The sequence below is a fragment of the Eurosta solidaginis genome, chromosome 3 (genome assembly GCF_040869045.1).
Source record: "Eurosta solidaginis isolate ZX-2024a chromosome 3, ASM4086904v1, whole genome shotgun sequence".
NCBI lineage: Eukaryota > Metazoa > Arthropoda > Insecta > Diptera > Tephritidae > Eurosta > Eurosta solidaginis.
This window is the reverse complement of record NC_090321.1, coordinates 194,054,518-194,077,456: the sequence shown is the minus strand read 5'-3', so window position 1 is coordinate 194,077,456 and position 22,939 is coordinate 194,054,518. Positions and strand designations below refer to the sequence as shown.

The 22,939-nt window shown below is 35.4% G+C and overlaps 1 protein-coding gene across 3 annotated transcripts in view; it reads right to left on the bottom strand.

Annotated features, from left to right (window-relative positions):
* The window catches only part of LOC137244834 (probable peptidoglycan muropeptide transporter SLC46), a 68,656-nt gene that overhangs the window by 21,384 nt on the left and 24,333 nt on the right, over positions 1–22,939 (bottom strand). The window contains exon 1 of one of the 3 annotated variants that reach the window (XM_067774434.1): positions 1,717–1,735. The exons of the other annotated variants lie outside the window; for them this stretch is intronic. The gene's annotated coding sequence lies outside the window, so the exon portion shown is untranslated. Of the gene's footprint in view, positions 1–1,716; positions 1,736–22,939 lie in introns of those variants that run through there. 3 annotated transcript variants of the gene reach the window in all.

Genomic DNA, 22,939 nt, shown 5'->3' with positions numbered 1-22,939 from the left:
TACTTTCAGTTCACATGCTACTCAATTTTAAATCGATAAGTTTCCTCAATTTGTTCGGACTGGAACAGCTTTTCGAGGGAAATTGCGAAATTTGCGTAAATTTGAGAACTGGGATATATTTTTTTTGCCGGCAAATAGCCACTTTGAAATTTTTTAGTTTGAAAAAAAAACATCGAAACGGCCTAATATTATAATTCTAAATACACATTGTTAAAGACTTTTTTGCAATATTTCCGAATCATCGTTAGGACCATATATGCTATATACATTAGACTGGGTCGATTTATTAACCGATATCGCGCCATTGATTTTTCGATAGGATTTGGGCTCAGGAAAAAAAGTTCCACTACGCATTTCCAAAAAAATAATTTTCGAGCCTGCAAAAAAAAATGACGAAAGGGTAAATTTTTCGACCAAAACACTCCCCAAAACCCAAAAATATTTTTTTCAAAAATCTGTTATCGCCAACGTTTTTACAACAGTTTTTTGAAGAAAAAAAATATTTTTTGGGGTTTGGGGAGTGTTTTGGTCGAAAAATTTATCCTTTTGTCATTTTTTTTTGCAGGCTCGAAAATTATTTTTTTTGGGAATGCGTAGTGGAACTTTTTTTTCCTGAGCCCAAATCCTATCGAAAAATCGATGGCGCGATATCGGTTAACTTTCGTCCATTCAAATCGACCCAGGTTAATATACATATATCAAAGCATCCTTAACGCCGCACTATGGTGCCTTTTAAGATTTTTCTGTTAAAAAATCATAACATTTGAACTAATCTAGATATCAAGATTAAAGATTTAAATTGAGCCTGGACGCTAATGGTTCGAACTTATTTGAAAACACAGGGTGCTAGTGCAACAGGGTGACATACAAAAAGTGGTAAGAGTTGAAAAATTTCAGAAAAATTCAAAAATAAAACTTATGGTGATTTCTTTTCTACACGAAAATGTCGCCTCACGTCAACTTTTCAAAAAGTTGTGTTCTGTTGTAAAATCAGTGTAGCCTCAATAGAGGGCATCATTATCTTTTTTCAACAACCTACCCCTAAAAATGGCCAAAAATGCAACATTACTTGCCCTCGCTGCCATTGACGGTGCAGAGAACAGCTCTGTCAACCAGCTGATGAATTAAATTGATAAACACACACAGTATACTAAAAACAGTATACTAAAATGAATTTTATTTGAATAAATATAATTTGCGAAAGTTTTTGTTTATTTGGCATGAAGAAACAACTGACTACGTGACAGGGTTACAATTTTTGTTCTTTTCATGTCATGCAGGGTGGCACTGAACATTTTTAGTTACTACAATTTCACAGGGCGAAGTGAGAATCTCAAAAATGTTTGCCCCTGAAAGTGGCGACATTTTCGTGTAGAAAAGAAATCACCATTAAAAAAACTAAAGAAAACAAATGAAAATTGGTCCATGAAGATGAATTTTAGCGTAAACCGACAAAACGATATGATTTTTATGAAAGGGCTAGGCACTGCCCACTTATGATAAACAAAAAAATTTAGTAGCTATATGCGTTATCAATCTGTTCCAAATTCTATAGACGCATCGCTTCTTTTAATATATAAAAAAGTTATAACAGTCAAATGTCCATGCTTTAAAATGAATATATATACAGGGTTTCACAATAACAGGGTTCTTAAAAATTCATCGTAAAATTTGCATACTTTGACAAATTCAAAAACTAAATATTTTATTAATTACCGAATAAAAGTTATTGAAGGTAGGTAAATCAAACTATATACGTAATAGTTTTTTCTTAGTGATCGTTTTACCAAATTTAACAAAGCTTCTTAGTCGTATCGATTTCCGTAAAATTTTAGTAATCTTCTGAAAAAGAAATGCCATCAAAAATTTTCATAAAATTTTGAAAAACGCAAAACGATAATAATAATAATTATATTTTTATAAATTACGAATTTAACTTACAATAAAAAATAAAAACGTATTTTTTTTTTTGAACAAAATAACCTAAATTGATATTAGAACCAAATTACAAAATTTACAAGCGGTGATGGGTGCTAGGATATGTTTCTTAATTTCACTTTCACTAGCTTTTCGGGAGCGAGTATTGTACTCGAAATCTCCAATATTCATACGTTATACTAGTGTAAAGGCAGATGCCTTTTTCCACTCAGCCATATGAATGCCCCGCTGCTCGCTTTGAAATTGGTCTCAAAGTGTTGCCTTTTTGTTGCTATTGTTGCTTTATTCGCCATACTTGCCGTCTTCCAGTGAGTTTTACAGCTCCGGCTCACGCTCAATTCTCACGGGAATGCTCTGGGTCATTGAGAGACTTGAAAAGCAGATGTCGTGAAATTTTCGCAGACGTGAAATGTGATAGACAGATATCGCCTCTGTTTTTCATTTAACTCATACGGCGAAAGGCTAAGCAGCGACCTCTATTTTTGAAAAAGTAGGTTTATTAAAGACCGCGTTGCCAACCTAAAAAGAAGTAATTAACAAATTATCTGGCTCACAAATTGAACCACACTTCTATCTGGATTTATCTGGCTCAAATCGTTGTTGTTGCATTTACATGCAAAATTATTTATCTGTCCCAGGATTTTGCCACCGGATGACAGCAACTAATTCTATGTGCTTTTTAATCCTAATTGTGTGGAATAATTATAAGCGCGCTAATAGCTTAGTAACATTGGGTTTATAAATCCAATTTACTGTCGATAAATCATTTTGGGTTAAAAAAAATGTGGATATTTTATTTTAAGTTGAAATCATCGTCACTGGAAAATATATGTAATAAAAAAACCATTTCATAGCTGTACGCATATGACTTGTTTAGAAGAGATGGTTGAAAAAGTCATTGTGTTGTGGAATTCTGCTTAGGATCCCTACCCTTACTAGTGGCATTGGACTTGCTAACGCAACTACAGATGTAACATGAGACTTAAGGTTTTCTTCGTACTTTTTATGCAATAGCCAATGCAATGGGGACTTTACGACCGTACAAAATTCGCCTGATCTATACCTGCTCAAGCACGCATTTACAATGAACGTTGTTTCACTTTATTTGATGTGAAAAGTGAAATCGCACCTTTAGCAAACAACTACTGTAAATTTCACAGAGGTGTTTCTGTGAATTTTTTTTATTTTCCATCAGAGTTTTAAAAAGGGCCTACAAAATGACTTTTTTTGTTAAAACTAATTTTGCCAAAAAAAAAGGATTTAAATTTTTTTAAATTTGAAATTTAGATACTAATCTTTCGTTACAATACACGAAAGCAGTAAACGGCCCCTTTACTTACAGATTAAACCATTTTAAATACATCGATAACGAACGAAAATTACACATTTTCCCAGTTTTGAAAATTATTCAACTTCTTGCAGCTCTACCTCCGTATTTTGAAATTTGTGATTTTTGCCAGGCTTTTTCGGCAAAGGCGCCATAGTACGCCGATAACATACCTATATATTTGCATACGTACATATGTAAATACAGACGTTCCTACAGACATTGATATGTAAATCCATAAATGCTTAGCAAAGATAATATCGATGACGTCGCACCTTTTTGTTTGTGTCCTTGTATTTATTTACGTTTATGCATATTTATCAATACTAAATGTTGTGTTACATTTTAAAATGGTTAAATTGTATTTACATATGTTTGTATGTATGTAGTCATTTTAGTAATTCGTCTATACAAATAAAAAATTCTATTTTCGTATCAAGTGTGATTTGTTCCGGTTTCATTCACCCATTGCTTGTTTGTCAGCTGATAATCGCTGTTAATCGTTGTTTTCAAACATTTATGAGTATCTGTATATCACAGATAATGCCTACAAAGAAGATACTCAAAAATTGTTGGAAATTTTATAAAGTACAAAAGTATTTTAGATCTCTTATGGGATCATTTTTGAAGAAATCGATTACTTGGCTGTGTATTAAAAAAAAAGTAATATTGCTTAGATATCAATACCGACCGTACTTTTTGTGTCTTTCTAATGTCAAGAATTGTTAAGGTCAATAAAAAATATGCTTTTGGTCACTTGTTTCAGATGTTTGTTCTGATAACACTGGTACACAGTAAACTGGTCTGTATACTGCACTGGACCCATGTATGAATTTGTTTTGCCCAAAAATTGGTTTGACTTCATTTGAAAATTGGGCCTCGCTTCCGCGTAGTATAAACCACTATGAAACTAACGCCTTTTTAAAATTGCACTCATTTTTATATAAACAGAAGCATTTGTCATATTGTCTCTTCTGGGAAAAAAAGTTTTAATCTTCTTGCCTCTTCGCCATCCTCCCCATTGATACCTGTCTCTACTCCGTATCTTCCCGCTTACACATTCTCGATGTCTCTCTCTTCTACTTCCCTTTCTCTCCCTCAACTACCATATATTTTTCTTGGTCGCCTGTCTTTCACTTGCTTCTTCTCCTTCCTATCTTCCCTTCGCACTTTCATTTTTATCTCCATTTTTTACTTACACTTTCTTTCTTCTCCCTCACTCCACCTCTTTTTCTTTCTCGTTATCTCTTACTTTTCTATTTCGAACTCTGATGTCAACATGTTATCGATAACAACTGTTGTCGAAAAGTGATCGGTTTATTATCGGCGAATTATCGTCTTGTTGTCGGTTTGTTATTTGACGAAGTCAGAATAGCAATAACCAGATTGAAAAACAACAAGGCCCCATTTTCTGACCTGGTTAATCTACCATCTATCAGATTTTCACAATGCACCAAATCTTGGAAAATACCCGCGAAAAAAGAATCAACACACATCACCTCTTCGTCGATTTAAAAGCCGCCTTCGACAGCACGAAAAGGAGCTGCCTATATGCCGCTATGTCTAAATTTGGTTTCCTCGCAAAACTTATACGGCTGTTGACGTATAACGTTGAGCAGCACCATCAGCTCAGTCAGAATTGGGAAGAACCTCTTCGAGCCGTTCGAAAGTAAACGAAGTTTCAAACAGGGTGATCCCCTATCGTGCGATATCATCGGCCTAAGCACCCGCGCCGTTAGTTCTACTTACTCCTAACTGGAAAAAAAAACGGTAAAGTTGGGTTTGATGGTGAATGAGGACAAAACGAAGTACCTGCTGTCATCGAGCAAAGAGTCAGCGCATATGCGCCTTGGCAACCACGCTACTGTTGGCAGCTATAATTTCGAAATAGTAAAATACTTCGTTTATTTTGGAACCAGCATCAACACTAGCAACAACATCAGCTCTGAAATCCAGCGAAGAATCACTCTTGCCAATAAATGCTACTTTGGACTAGGTAGGCAATTGAAAAGTAAAGTCTTCTCTCGGCAAAGCAAAATCATTCCCTACAAGTCACTTAGTGTACCCGTCCTGCTATATGGTGCAGAAGCATGGACTATGACAACATCAGATGAAGCGGCTCTGGGAGTTTCCTAGAGAAATGTTCTTCGAAAGATTTATGGACCTCTACGCGTTGGCGATGGCGAGTACCGAAGAAGATTTAACGATGAGCTGTACGAGCTCTACGCAGACATCAGCATAGTCCAGCGAATTAAAACGCAGCGGCTGCGCTGGCTAGTCCATGTTATGCGAATGAAAGATGGAAGCAGAGGTAGAGGGCGGCCCCACTCCGCTGGAAGGACCAGGTGGAAAGCGATTTAAACTCCCTTGGTGTGACCAATTGGCGCCGGTTAGCAGATAGGCGGAGCGACTGGCGCGCCTTGTTGGAGCCATAACCGTTTAAACGGTTAAGCGGCATTTTTTTTTTTTTTTAGCATTCAATATATTAGAATACATCTAACAAATTTGTGTTTTTTTAAAGTAATTCATAATTAATTAAACTTAATAAACTTGATGGGCATGGATTGATTGCTCTCAGTAGTGCATCCATTTTTTTAAAGAAATGTCAGTGTTGAAGATCTGTGATTGCGCCAATTAAGTAAGTAAGTAAGTGTTGGTTTGTTATTGAAAAGTTATAGATTTGGTATCGATAATTTATCGGTTTATTATCAATATCGTCAATTTTCAATGACAATCAACTTTGAAAAAATCTACTTGGGTTTTTATATTCAATCGATATTTCATAACCAGACTTTGTTATGTTCTTATTCTTTTCTGAGCTCTGCACACGAGGTACTTTGGTGAGGTTGGGATGATCTTAGACCTATGGTCAAATGAACATTTATTATATCAATAAAATTGTCCCACCCTAACCCGCATACATGTTAGTATCAATATTTGTCTGTGGTGCCATACATATTTATGATATATTTAAAATAATTTGCTTGCTCAAGTTGATAAAGTAATTAGTATTTAATTACTCATTAAATTTTGCACAAAATTATTCACGCGATTATTTTGAAGCGGTGATGATAATCATGGTACATTTGTACTTTTTTTGGTACATTTCGCTTCCCGAAAGTACGTTGGTACTACATTGACATATTTGGTACATTTTTGTAACATACAGCACTACAATTCAAGTCATTTGCAAAGCCGATTTGAATGTACAAAAAAATTCTAAATTTTTCGAAGAAAATATATATGTACATAGTTAAGCTGTTTTGTTGCCGAGCACAATTTGCCATTTGCAATTATGGATAATTGAAATATGCTTATGAAAAATAGCATAACTGATTCTAAAATTGTGAACAAATTTTGCATCAATAGAATTAAAGCACAAAAAATAATAACTCAAATAACAGGGCCAGAAAATTATAAATCCATAATTGGCTCATTCCATTTCAAGACACCCGGTCCGCGCAGGACATGATTTGGACGAAATTTTAATATGTTGATCTTTGGTCAAAATAATGAAAGACGTGTATTTTTTTTGCCTCAAAAAAATTTTTTTTCGGATTTATCGGCAATGAATTCCATAAAATACAATCGGTATTTTATTCACCTATTTTTTTCAACTGTCAATAACTTTGTCAAAAATTAACCGATTCTCATGATTATGGCAAAATATTTCACTAAACCTACAATGCCGTCACAAGAGCCTTTGCCATGTCCACAAAATCACTGTAATTCTGAAAAATAACAACAAATGAATTTTTTTAATAATAAATGTGATATTTTAATTAGTTTTAAGCATTTGGCATTGATCGCCTTGTATGCTGATATGTAATGCATTAATATATGGAAAAAAAGATTAATATTCAAAAATTCATATTTCGAAAGCAACGAGCGTTGGCCAATGGATATTTTTTACCCAAGTTGAAATATAAACTGCTCACTCGATATAAAAAAAGTTTAAACAAAAAACAATAACCTTTTTTTTTTTTTTGAAATATAAATTTTTGAAAAAAAGTCATAAATGTTTACTAAATACTAAAAAATAACTTTTTTGTAACTACAAGCAATTGTTTATAAAGTAATAGCGAACATTTCAAAGAAAAAATCATGAGAATCGGTTAATTTTTGACAAAGTTATCGACAGTTGAAAAAATAGGTGAATAAAATACCAATTGCATTTTATGGAACTCAATTGCCGATAAATCCGAAAAAAAAATTTTTTGAGGCAAAAAAAAAATACACGTGTTTCATTATTTTGACCAAAGATCAACATATTATAATTTCATTGAAATCAAAAATCATGTCCTGCGCGGACCGGGTGTCTTGAAATGGAATGAGCCAATTGCATTTTGTCAGAAGAGTTATTACTCTCTAATAATATATGAAACGACTGATATACGTATATCAAAAAATTTGGCAGTTTCGATTCGAATTTTTGATAAAAAGTGCGTTGATAGATTTTTAGATTTGATACCTTTGACCTATAGTAGCACGGAGGGTATTTTTAATGTCATTATTAAATCTTTGAAATACCATTCAATACCACTTGAAAAAATGATTGGTTTCACTGCCGACAATTGCTCGGTTATGATGGGAGCAAAAAGCTGAGTGCAAGCAAGGCTGAAGAAAGTTGTTCCAAATCTGCATGTTAATGGATGTGTTTGTCACATTTTAAATTTAGCTTCAATGGCCGCTTGTGATGTATTTCCCAACAAAATTGCTAAATTTTTAAAATACGTTAACTATCATTTTTGTAACAGCCCCCTTAGGAGGGCAGACGTTCAGAGTTTTCAAGAACATTTCGGTACAGAAATGCATGTTATACTAAAGTACGCCCCCACAAGGTGGATTTCTAGACAAGCAGTCATAGATAGAATTCTTGAGCAATGGGATGCCCTCAAGTATTATTTTAATCTTTACGTATTTGAAAATAAAAGCAGTAATCAAAATATTAATCTTATATCTGAAAATTTTCAAGGTCCTATTTATAAAGTATAGTTTACATTGCTTTTTTATATTTTAAATGAAATAAATAATGTGAATACAGAAATGCGGTCTGAAAATATTCGCACACATTCACTTATTACCAAATTAAAAATTTTATAAAAAAAAATCTTATTTAGACTCCAGTCCTATTTGGCTGTTAAATATTGATTCAGCCGAAAATCACTTAACCCCAAATGAAGTTTACTGCCGTGTTAATGTGGATATTATTCTATCAAACAACTGTTTCGAAAATGATGACGTACACATATTTAAGAGCTGTGCTAAACAATTTTATATACAACTAGAAGACCCGGCAGACGTTGTCCTGCCCTAAATTTGGCCTATCTGCATACATTTTAACAAGCTTTTTTCGTCTGACTCTGCCCTCCCACCCTCTTCACTTTTTCCTAATCCTTTTATTCACTCCTCCCTACGTCTTTTTCGCTTCATCTACCTCCATCTCCGTCTCATTCTATCTCTTTCTCAATCTCCTTCTCTCTTTTCTCTTCTCTCAATTCCTTCTCATTTTTCTGCATCCCTTATTGCCTGTCCCGAAATTTTTATTTCTTAGAAACCCCTCACCTTTAAAATAAACAGCAAATGGATTTTTAATATAAGTTTTTTTAAGACATATGGAACAACAGTATCGTATTTGTGGGAAATAAAAAAATATCCGACTCATATTGTTTCCATTTCAACTGAGCAGAGCAGACAGAGCAACTGAGTTGAGCAGAGCTCACAGAGTATATTAACTTTGATTGGATAACGGTTGGTTGTACAGGTATAAAGGAATCAAGATAGATATAGACTTCCATATATCAAAATCATCAGTATCAAAAAAAATTTGATTGAGCCATGTCCGTCCGTCTGTCCGTTAACACGATAACTTGTGTAAATTTTGAGGTTTCTTGACGAAATTTGGTATGTAGGTTCCTGGGCACTCATCTCAGATCGCTATTTAAAATAAAGGATATCGGACTATAACCACGCCGACTTTTTCGATATCGAAAATTTCGAAAAACCGAAAAAGTGCGATAATTCATTACCAGAGACGGATAAAGTGCTGAAGCTTGGTAGGTGAGTTGAGCTTATGACGCAAAATAGAAAATTAGTAAAATTTTGGACAATGGGCGTGGCACCGCCCACTTTTAAAAGAAGGTAATTTAAAAGTTTTGCAAGCTGTAATTTGGCAGTCGTTGAAGATATCATGATGAAATTTCGCAGGAACGTTACTCCTATTACTATATGTATGCTTAATAAAAATTAGCAAAATCGGAGAACGACCACGCCCACTTAAAAAAAATTTTTTTAAGTCAAATTTTAACAAAAAATTTAATATATTTACAGTATATAACTCAATTATGTCAACATTCCACTCCAGTAATGATATGGTGCAACAAACTACAATATAAAAGAAATTTCAAAATGGGCCTGGCTCCGCCCTTTTTCATTTAATTTGTCTAGGATACTTTTAATGCCATAAGTCGAACAAAAACTTACCAATCCTTGTGTAGGGGCTTAGACTTTAGGACGATAACTGTTTTCTGTGAAAAAGGGTGAAATCGGTTGAAGCCACGCACCCAGTTTTTATACACAGTCGACCGTCTGTCCTTCCGCTCGGCCCTTAACACGACAACTGGAGCAAAAATCGATATATCTTTACTAAACTTAGTTCACGTACTTATCTGAACTCACTTTGTATTAGTATAAAAAATGGCCGAAATCCGACTATGACCACGCCCCTTTTTCTATATCGAAAATTACGAAATATGAAAAAAATGCCATAATTCTATGCCAAATATGAAACAGGGATGAAACATTGCGATTGGATTGGTTTGTTGACGCAAAATATCACTTTAGAAAACAACTTTGTAAAATAGGTGTGACACCTACCATATTAAGTAGAAGAAAATGAAAACGTTCTGCAAGGCGAAATCAAAGCCCTTGGAATACTGGCAGGAATACTGTTCGTGGTATTACATATATAAATAAATTAGTGGTAGCCGACAGATGATGTTTTGGGTTACCCTGGACAACATTTTGGTCAATATCTCGAAAACGCCTTCACATATACAACTACCACCACTCCCTTTTAAAACCCTCATTAATACCTTTATTTGATACCCATATCGTACAAACAAATTCTAGAGTCACCCGTGGTCCACCTTTATGGCGATATCTCGAAAGGGCTTCCACCTATAGAACTAAGGCCCACGCCCTTTCCAAATACTCATTAACACTTTTCATTTGATACCCATATCGTACAAACAAATTCTAGAGTCACCCGTGGTCCACCTTTATGGGGATATCTCGAAAAGGCTTCCACCTATAGAACTAAGGCCCACGCCCTTTTCAAATACTCATTAACACCTTTCATTTGATACCCATATCGTACAAACAAATTCTAGAGTCACCCGTGGTCCACCTTTATGGCGATATCTCGAAAGGGCTTCCACCTATAGAACTAAGGCCCACGCCCTTTCCAAATACTCATTAACACCTTTCATTTGATACCCATATCGTACAAACAAATTCTAGAGTCACCCGTGGTCCACCTTTATGGCGATATCTGGAAAAAGCGTCCACCTATACAACTAAGGCCCACGCCCTTTTAAAATACTCATTAACACCTTTCATTTAATACCCATATCGTACAAACAAATTCTAGAGTCACCCCAGATCCATCTTTATGGCGATATCTCGAAAAGGCGTCCACCTATAAAACTAAGCCCACGCCCTTTTGAAATACTCATAAACACCTTTCAATTGATACCCATATCGTACAAACAAATTCTAGAGTCAGCCCTGGCCCACCTTTATGGCGATATCCCTAAATGGCGTCCACCTATAGAACTGTGGCCCACTCCCTCTTAAAATACTATTTAATGCCTTCCATTTGATACGCATGTCATACAAACACATTCCAGGGTTACCCTAGGTTTATTTTCCTACTTGGTGGATTTCCCTTATTTTGTCTCCATAGCTCTCAGCTAAGTATGTAATGTTCGGTTACACCCGAACTTAGCCTTCCTTACTTGTTTTTTCTTATAATTTGCGGGACAGGACCTACATGTTTTATGTCGACTCCGAAAGGCATCTGAAAATCTTTTTATGGCAGAAATACAATCGTAGTGTTTACTAAATCAGAGAACTTGTTTCTAAATTTTTGATTTTACTTTTTTAAACAAGGACCTTCGGTGGTGTAGGCGGAGTACGCTACTACCACACCACTGTTATCTAAACACTATTATCTGTTTATTTTCTTTGAAAAAAGTTGACTACTTTTTTCTGGAAGTGGCCGAAAAATTACTTAAGCGGCAAAATAAGTTGGGCTTCTTTTAACTGTTATATCTATATCTCATCCAACTAAGGTGTATATTTACTCAGATAGCCAAGCAGCGCTCATGGCGCCTTAACTCTCCCATCACTTCATCAAAGGCCATCAGCATATGCAAGAGGTCGCTTCAACCCGCAGCTTACTTTGCATCGAGGGCAACGAGAAACCAGACATACTCTCAAGGGCAGTGGAGTCGGTCGAGAAGCATCATCCGTTCACAGCAATCAAAGAAAGCATGCATTTTAGATTCAATTTTTTAGCAGTCTTCAACTGGATCTTTATGATCACTGCCACAATCATGGGACACTGGCTCTGTAAAAAGTATCAGCAGATTCAGCATATATATGCACCAAATGGCACCTTACTTGCTACTTGGTGTCCGGGCGGATCTTGGATGTCCGGGCGATACCGACAATCAACAATATAATAGGCCTTAAAATTTCTAGTGCATGACCAATAAACATCTAGGATTGAGCTAAAGTTTGCGACTTGATAATAATGCTAGTTCTTTAATAAAACTCGATCTGTTACTGAACAGTAATGTTAATGAGTATGTGCGAAAAAATACATACACACGTTCACAATTGTACGTGAGATTTTTTTTAAATGTTTCACTAAATGGACGCGAATCCAATGCAGGTTCAATGTCATATATCACACATTCGTCATTACCTAATGGATGGGACTTTTTCGGAAAGCAAAATTTATAGCTACATACGTATATATATTTATGCGATAAATTTAGGTAATGTGCCAATTAAACAAAAGAGAAAACTATTGTTAAACAATTGAATGGGATTCACCGTATGTATGTATGTATAACTAATTACATTAATAAACACTATGAAACGCAAATGTTAATTACACTGGTTTACAGCCAAAATGCACCAGAGACGCCATTATGAAATTCCTATGTAAAATCACCCCCTGATTTCGAAAATCAAGGTTATTTTTAATTCTATGGTATTTGTATTTACGAATAACGGTTTTTTCAAAAAAAAAAAAAATGGGTCCACTTAATCACATATATATCAAGAACGAATTGAGCAATTCCAAACCGTTATTTGTAAATATCTCAAACACGTTACCATAGAATTAAAAATAACCTTGATTTTCGAAATCAGGGGGTGATTTTACATAGGAATTTCATAATGGCGTCTCTGGTGCAGAAAAAAAATTGGAATTTGTGACACAGTGTTATTGAACTAAAGATGTTGAAAATTAAAAAATTTACTTTAAAAATATTCAGAGTCGATGCATGGTTCGAAAATTTACTTATGACTATTCTTACATTATTAATTCTCACTGCTCTGATATTATCGTTATTATTCACAAGCCGAATACGAAAAACGTGTTAAAGTTGCTTGTAATTTTTGTAAACGGTTTTACGAATGTGGTTACCTGGGTAGAATAAATTCGTTAGTGAAAGATCGTGTTAAAATGAACAAGTAAGGAAGGTTAAGTTCGGGTGTAACCGAACATTACATACTCAGTTGAGAGCTATGGTGACAGCATAAGGGAAAATAACCATGTAGGAAAATGAACCGAGGGAAACCGTGGAATGTGTTTGTATGACATGTGTATCAAATGAAAGACATTAAAGAGTATTTTATGAGGGAGTGGGCCATAGTTCTATAGGTGGACGCCATTTAGGGATATCGCCATAAAGGTGGATCAGGGTTGACTCTAGAATTTGTTTGTACAATATGGGTATCAAAAAAAAAGGTGCTAATGAGTATTTTAAAAGGGAGTGATCCTTAGTTCCATAGGTGGACGCCGTTTCGAGATATCGCCATAAAGATGGACCAGGGATGACCCTAGAATTTGTTTGTACAATATGGGTATAAAAAAAAGGTGCTAATGAGTATTTTAAAAGGGAGTGATCCTTAGTTCCATAGGTGGACGCCGTTTCGAGATATCGCCATAAAGATGGACCAGGGATGACCCTAGAATTTGTTTGTACAATATGGGTATAAAAAAAAGGTGCTAATGAGTATTTTAAAAGGGAGCGATCCTTAGTTCCATAGGTGAACGCCGTTTCGAGATATCGCCATGAAGGTGGACCAGATGACCCTAGAATTTGTTTGTACGATATGGGTATCAAATTAAAGGTATTAATGATGGTTTTAAAAGGGAGTGGTGGCAGTTGTATAGGTGGTCGCCTTTTCGAGATATCGCCATAAAGGTGGACCAGGGGTGACTCTAGCATACGTTTGTACAATATGGGTATCAAACGAAAGGTGTTAATGAGTATTTTAAAAGGGAGTTGGCCTTAGTTCTATAGCTTGACGCCTTTTCGAGGTACCGCAATAAAGGTGGAACAGGGGTGACTCTAGACTTTGTTTGTACGATATGGGTATTAAATGAAAGGTGTTAATGAGTATTTTAAAAGGGAGTGGGCCTTAGTTCTATAGGTGGACGCCTTTTCGAGATATCGCCATAAAGGTGGACCAGGGGTGACTCTAGAATATGTTTGTAGGATATGGGTATCAAATGAAAGGTGTTAATGAGTATTTTAAAAGGGCATGGGGCTTAGTTCTATAGGTGGACGTCGTTTCGAAATATCGCCATAAAGGTGGACCAGGGGTGACTCTAGGATTTGTTTGTACGATATGGGTATCAACTTAAAGGTATTAATGAGGGTTTTAAAAGGGAGTGGTGGTATTTGTATAGGTGGTCGCTTTTTCGAGATATCGCCATAGAGGTGGACCAGGGGTGAATCTAGAATTGTACAATATTGGTATCAAACGAAAGGTGTTAATGAGTATTTTAAAAGGGAGTGGGCCTTAGTTCTATAGGTGGACGCCGTTTCGAAATATCGCCATAAAGGTGGACCAGGGGTGACTCTAGAATGCGTTTGTATAATATGGGTATCAAACGAAAGGTGTTAATGAGTATTTTAAAAGGGCGTGGGGCTTAGTTCTATAGGTGGACGCCTTTTCGAGATATCGCCATAAAGGTGGACCAGGGGTGACTCTAGAATGAGTTTGTACAATATGAGTATCAAATTAAAGGTATTAATGAGAGTTTTAAAAGGGAGTTGTGGTAGTTGTATATGTGAAGGCGTTTTCCAGATATCGACCAAAATGTGGACCAGGGTAACCCAGAACATTATCTGTTGGATACCGCTAATTTATTTATATATGTAATACCTGCCAAGATTTCAAGGGTTTTTTAGTTCGCCCTGCAGAACATTTTCATTTTCTTCTACTTAATATGGTAGGTGTCACAACCATTTTACAAAGTTTTTTCCAAAGTTATATTTCGCGTCAATAAACCAATCCAATTACCATGTTTTATCCCTTTTTTCGTATTTGGTATAGAATTATGGTATTTATTTCATTTTTCGGAATTTTCGATATCGAAAAAGTGGGCGTGGTCATAGTCGGATCTCGTTCATTTTTTACACCAAGATAAAGTGCGTTCAGATAAGTACGTGAACTAAGTTCAGTAAAGATATGTCGATTTTTGCTGTAGTTATCGTGTTAACGGCCATGCGGAAGGACAGACGGACGACCGTGTATAAAAACTGGGCGTGGCTTCAACCGCTTTCGCCCATTTTCACAGAAAGCAGTTAACGTCATAAAATCTATGCCCTTACTAAATTTCAAAAGGATTGGTAAATTTTTGTTCGACTTATGGCATTAAAAGTATCCTAGACAAATTAAATGAAAAAGGGCGGAGCCACGCCCATTTTGAAATTTTCTTTTATTTTTGTATTTTGTTGCACCATATCATTACTGGGGGTGAATGTTGACATAATTTACTTATATACTGTAAAGATATAAATTTTTTGTTAAAATTTTACTTTAAAAAAAATTTTTTTTTAAAGTGGGCGTGGTCCTTCTCCGATTTTGCTAATTTTTATTAAGCGTACATATAGTAATAGGAGTAACGTTCCTGCCAAATTTCATCATGATATCTTCAACGACTGCCAAATTACAGCTTGCAAAAGTTTTAAATTACCTTCTTTTAAAAGTGGGCGGTGCCACGCCCATTGTCCAAAATTTTATTAATTTTCAATTCTGCGTCATAAGTTCAACTCACCTACCAAATTTCATCGCTTTATCTATCTTTGGTAATGAATTATTGCACTTTTTCGGTTTTTCGAAATTTTCGATATCGAAAAAGTGGGCGTGGTTATAGTCCGATATCGTTCATTTTAAATAGCGATCTGAGATGAGTGCTCAGGAACCTACATACCAAATTTCATCAAGATACCTCAAAATTTACTCAAGTTATCGTGTTAACGGACAGACGGACGAACGGACGGACATGGCTAAATCAAATTTTTTTTCGATCCTGATGATTTTGATATATGGAAGTCTATATCTATCTCGATTCCTTTATACCTGTACAACCAACCGTTATGCAATCAAACTTAATATACTCTGTGAGCTCTGCTCAACTGAGTATAAAAATACCGAACCATAGGTCGCTTCCCATTGTAATGGTTTACAAGTAGCATATCCCAGCAAAAAATCGGTAGTCGCTACTTAGGGTAATCGCTTCTAAGGTAATGTCTTCTAAGGGTAGTTTCACTTCACCAACCCATTGCTGGTAATGCTGCAAAGAATCGCTATTCAGTTCGAAGTATAATGTATTTGTCATTGCTGGTAATACATAAAATACGCAGAGACGCGCATATTTACACTACCTTAATTTGTATTCACTTCTGTTATCAATTACGGGTAATGCAAAAAAGCGCAATAGGTAGATAAATAAAAAAAAAATCTTAATTCCCGTTACCTTCTGTGGAAATTTCCATTCGACAACAATCATGTTTGGAATTGTTTAATTGAGTCTGCAATTGTTATCCGTCTGTGACGCGTCTTTTATAAGCGATCAAATAAAAAAGTGAGTTATTAAAATAAAATAAAAATGTTAAGCAAAAGACAATTAAAACGTTTAATAAAAATAAAAAAGAGCGAAATAGACCGTAACTTTAGTGAGTGTTGAACAAAATGAAATTAATATAGACAATACTTCGTCAGGAGTAGGACAACATAGTGACCGTGATTAATCAGTGGAAAATAATATTGAAATTAATAAAGAAAATATTGCGTTAGGAATGATACCACTTAGGAACAAGTTGAGGGATTGGTTTCTGGAGTTCTTTCCCCCGGTACCATGTGTTACCAGTTTGGGTGAAGATATAATATTACAACATAATATGGATGAGAAACAAGAGAAAACGTCAATACTTTGATACGCGAAACTAATGAAAGTACTTTTTGGTAAGTATATTTAAAAAATATAAATATATCAGTAAATTAACACCCTTTAGGCTGATTTGCACGAGTCGATTTTCAATTCGATTTTTTTCGTTCGACTGCGTTCAACCATCAAATACATGCTTTTTATCAGTCGAATTGCTATTTACACAGTGGAACGACAAAAATCTACCAGTAAAATCGACTCGTGTAAATCAGCCTTTAGGCACAGTTTTTCAGTGCAGGTTTAAACTACAGTCAAAGTTGACTAGAGTTTAACCCTGTCAGTATTGCCGCTTAACCTAAGATGATGTTATGGAAAAGAAGATAATGGCAAGGTTGAACTCTAGTCAACTTTAAATGTAGTTTAAACACGCACTGAAAAACTGAGCATTGTTCTGGCATGGTTATAGTTTAATGAACACCCTGGTTACAAGAAATTTTACAATCTTTTGGTGGTCTATCTGCAAAAGTTTCTAAATAGTAATGTTACCAGAAGATAATAAGAGTGTAACCATGGCAGAATAAGGGGGTAAGTCGAGTTATTAAAGAGCTGACAATCACTTTTTAAAAGATGTTTATTTTATATATGTTTACAAACTTTTCATATTTTTATTTCAGAAGCTGCTAACAAGTTGGGAATTGGGGAAAGGAATACAAAGACCAGCTGCGACACGCAATGAAAGCCGTAAAATACTGCTACCACAAGGTCTCATGTTTAAAGAAAAAGCACACCGAAGCTACTCCAGAATAAAAGCAAGGAAACAAAGCCTAAATAATGTTATGTCATAAAAGGTTTAATTTGATAAGTATGTATGCAAGACTAAATTTTATTGATATACTGCGTACAAGACTGAATTCCTACCAATTTTTAATTTCTGTAACAATCAAGGACTAGAAATAATGATTATTTTTTGTTTTGTTTTACTCAATAATGAGTTTTTCATAATAAAACTAAAATAGTCATATATCCTGAACTATGCTGAATTTCGCTTTAAACATTTGAACGAACACCCTCTTGCTCTGAAAGTGTTGATATCAAAGATAAGTTATTGAAAATGCTACTATAAGTGTCGGAAAATCGGTATGAATTGAATACCTGCTCCCCCATTTAAAGTAAAATTTTCAAAAACTTAACTTTAGTATGAAGAATTGAAAATGTTTAAGTCGAAGTTCCGCGTAGTTCAGGATGTATGACTCTTCTTTTTTCTTTTATTATGAAAAACTGATTCTTGAGTAAGTTAAAAATATAATCATAATTTGCAGTCCTTCGCAATAATTGGTAATTAATTTGTAAGATCTGCTATCAAAAAAGATAAAATAAAATGTAAACTTTTTAAAACACTATTTATATAATCCTATTAAATACACTGAACCAAAAAATACATGTTTTCTAAGAAAGAGTTCATGAAAATTTCTCCAAAAACCAGTTTTCATAGAATTAAAAAAAAATATTTCTTAGAATATAGATATTTTTTCTTAAAATCTATATATATTATATATATTTTAAGAAATATTTTTTTTCATACACCGGTTTTTGTAGAGGTTTTCATGAAATTTTTGGTTCAGTGTAGTTCTAGGTGTTTCACTCTATTTTCCTGCAAGGCATTCTTGCTTCGCTTCTATAGATTTAATATAGGAAGGCATTCTAAACCTTCTTCTCCGGAAGGGGTTCTTGATTCGCTTCTAAAGATTTAATATAGGAAGGCATTCTAAACCCTCTTCTCCGGAAGGGGTTATTGCTTCGATACCATGGGTTTCATGAAGAAGGGCGTTCTGCATTTGTTTTTACGATGGCGTTCTTGCTTTGCTTCCATGGATTAAATATAACAAGGCGTTCTACATCCGCTTCTCTGTAAGGCATGCTGCAGTAGCTTCTTCAATAGTAGCTGTAATTGGTTCCAGTTCGTTTGACGGTGGTCCAGAAAGTAGGGGCTTACCTCCAATGACATGCCCATGTTTAAGTAATAAAGAAAAGAAGGGAAAGTGGAAGCGATTCCGAAAATTTATTCCGATTCATCTTTCCCTTCTAAGGTAATCGTGTTTTTTGCTGGGATGTAGCAGCGCGTACACACACATCCACGCTCACCTGATAAAATGCTTGATCTTGTTCGTTTTTGTTTGTGGATGCTATTTGGCACTGTTGTACTTCTTAAAGCCAAATTAAACTTCCTTAACTCTAACGCCATAGTCGTAACCATACCTATATCCATAACCATCTCAATGTGATCGATTAATGGTGCCTTAACCTAATAATCGTGAAAATTTCATAAACATGATAAAAGCGCAAAAAATTGCAAAGATATTCCACAAAAAATAAGTATCCTAGTCATAACGTATCCAAAACAATGAAGAAAATCTAAAAAAAGTTATTAAATTCACCAACTCAAATATTTTTAGGTTATGGATATGGCGAGAAACCAAAAACCAATTGATTGGCTATGGCGTTAGCGTTATGGTATGGCACCATTAATCGATTACATTCCTTTCCATAAGGTAGGTTCGATCAGCTGATTTATCTGGTTATGGCTTTATGGTTATAAGTCACCATTAATTCGCCCTTTAGGTCCAAGAAAAGTGTAGGAGCTGCTAACGAAAAGTGCCTAAAATTTTTATTGTAAAATTACAAAGAAATACCCTTATTTACTTTCAAACATCTCTCTTTAAAACCCATATGTTTTGGACTGCTTTAGTTAAAAAATCCTGATACTTTATTACCGGGTAGGGTTGGTAAAACACGACCGAACCATCGGGGAAGGTATTAATAGACCTCTTTCCACATTTTTGGGCGGGTTATTGCAGTCATCCATGGTTTCAAACTGTTTTTCGTGGAGAACTTTTGAACGGGTAGAAAAACTTAGCACCCGTGTTTGCATTTTTATACTCAGTTGAGCAGAGCTCACAGAGTATATTAAGTTTGATTGGATAACGGTTGGTTGTACATATATAAAGGAATCGAGATAGATATAGACTTCCATATATCAAAATAATCAGGATCGAAAAAAAATTTGATTGAGCCATGTTCGTCCGTCCGTTAACACGATAACTTGAGTAACTTTTGAGGTATCTTGATGAAATTTGGTATATAGGTTCCTGAGCACTCATCTCAGATCGCTATTTAAAATGAACGATATCGGACTATAACTACGCCCACTTTTTCGATATCGAAAATTTCGAAAAACCGAAAAAGTGCGATAATTCATTACAAAAGACAGATAAAGCGACGAAACTTGGTAGATGAGTTGAACTTATGACGCAGAATAGAAAATTAGTAAAATATTGGACAATGGGCGTGGCACCGCCCACTTTTAAAATAAGGTAATTTAAAACTTTTGCAAGCTGTAATTTGGCAGTCGTTGAAGATATCATGATGAAATTTGGCAGAAACGTTACTCCTATTACTGTATGTACGCTTAATAAAAATTAGCAAAATAGGATAAGGACCACGACCACTTTTAAAAAAAATTTTTTTTTAAAGTAAAATTTTAACAAAAAATTTAATATCTTTACAGTATATAAGTAATTTATGTCAACATTCAACTCAAGTAATGATGTGGTGCAACAAAATATAAAAATAAAAGAAAATTTCAAAATGGGCGTGGCTCCGCCCTTTTTCATTTAATTTATCTAGGATACTTTTAACGCTATAAGTCGAATAAAAATTAACCAATCCTTTTGAAATTTGGTAGGGGTATAGATTTTATGACGTTAACTGTTTTCTGTGAAAATGGGCGGAATCGGTTGATGCCACGCCCAGTTTTTATACACAGTCGTCCGTCTGTCCTTCCGCATGGTCGTTAACACGATAACTTGAGCAAAAATCGACATATCTTTAATGAACTTAGTTCACGTGCTTACTAGAACTCACTTTATCTCGGTATGAAAAATGAACGAAATCCGACTATGACCACGCCCACTTTTTCGATATCGAAAATTACGAAAAATGAAAAAAATGCCATAATTCTATACCAAATACGAAAAAAGGGATGAAACATGGTAAGGTAATTGTATTGTTTTATTGACGCGAAATATAACTTTAGAAAAAATTTATAAAATGGTTGTGACACCTACCATATTCAGTAGAAGAAAATGAAAAAGTTCTGCAGGGCGAAATAAAAAACCCTTAAAATCTTGGCAGGTATTACATATATAAATAAATTAGCGGTATCCAACAGATAATATTCTGGGTCACCCTGGTCTACATTTTGGTCGATATCTGGAAAACGCCTTCACATATACAACTACCACCACTCCCTTTTAAAACTCTCATTAATACCTTTAATTTGATACCCATATCGTACAAACTCATTCTAGAGTCACCCCTGGTCCACCTTTATGGCGATATCTCGAAAAGGCGTCCACCTATAGAACTAAGCCCCACGCCCTTTTAAAATACTCATTAACACCTTTCATTTGATACCCATACCGCACAAACAAAGCCTAGAGTCACCCCTGGTCCACCTTTATTGCGATACCTCGAAAAGGCGTCCACCTATAGAACTAAGGCCCACTCCCTTTTAAAATACTCATTAACTCCTTTCGTTTGATACCCATATTGCACAAACGAATTCTAGAGTCACCCCTGGCCCACCTTTATGACGATATCTCGAAACAGTGTCCACCTATGGAACTAAGGATTACTCCCTTTTAAAAAACTCATTAACACCTTTCTTTTGATACCCATATTGTACAAACAAATTCTAGGGTCACCCCTGCTCCACCTTTATGGCTATATCTCGAAACGGCGTCCACCTATGGAACTAAGGATTACTTCCTTTTAAAATACTCATTAACACCTTTCTTTTGATACCCATATTGTACAAACAAATTCTAGGGTCACCCCTGGTCCACCTTTATGGCGATATCTCGAAACGGCGTCCACCTATGGAACTAAGGATTACTCCCTTTTAAAAAACTCATTAACAAGTTTCTTTTGATACCCATATTGTACAAACAAATTCTAGGGTCACCCCTGCTCCACCTTTATGTGGATATCTCGAAACGGCGTCCACCTATGGAACTAATGATTACTCCCTTTTAAAATACTCATTAAAACCTTTCTTTTGATACCCATATTGTACAAACAAATTCTAGGGTCACCCCTGGTCCACCTTTATGGCGATATCCGAAACGGCGTCCACCTATGGAACTAAGGATTACTCCCTTTTAAAACACTCATTAACACCTTTCTTTTGATACCCATATTGTACAAACAAATTCTAGGGTCACCCCTGGTCCACCTTTATGGCGATATCTCGAAACGGCGTCCACCTATGGAACTAAGGATTACTCCCTTTTAAAATACTCATTAACACCTTTCATTTGATACCCATATCGTACAAACGCATTCTAGAGTCACCCCTGGTCCACCTTTATGGCGATATCTCGAAAAGGCGACCACCTATACAACAACCACCACTCCCTTTTAAAAACACCTCATTAATACCTTTAATTTGATAACCATATCGTACAAACACATTCTAGAGTCACCCCTGGTCCACCTTTATGGCGATATTTCGAAACGGCTTCCACCTATAGAACTAAGGCCCACTCCCTTTTAAAATACTCATTAACACCATTCGTTTGATGCCCATATTGTACAAACAAATTCTAAGGTCACCCCTGGTCCACCTTTATGGAGATATCTCGAAACTGCGTCCACCTATGGAACTAAGGAGTACTCCTTTTTAAAATACTCATTAACACCTTTCATTTGATACCCATATCGTACAAACGCATTCTAGAGTCAACCCTGATCCACCTTTATGGCTATATCCCTAAATGGCGTCCACCTATAGAACTATGGCCCACTCCCTCATAAAATACTCTTTAATGCCTTTCATTTGATACGCATGTCATACAAACACATTCCAGGGTTTCCCTCGGTTCATTTTCCTACATGGTTATTTTCCCTTATGTTGTCACCATAGCTCTCAACTGAGTATGTAAAGTTCGGTTACACCCGAACTTAACCTTCCTGACTTGTTAATGCTGGCATAACTACGCATCCTCAGTTATCCCACTCGAAGCCTTCTATAATTGTCTGTAGGACCCATATAGGTGCACTTTACATTTTGATACTAAATTCGTTCAAAAAATTTACCATCACAGCAACTCATTTCTGATATTCCGCTCCTTTTT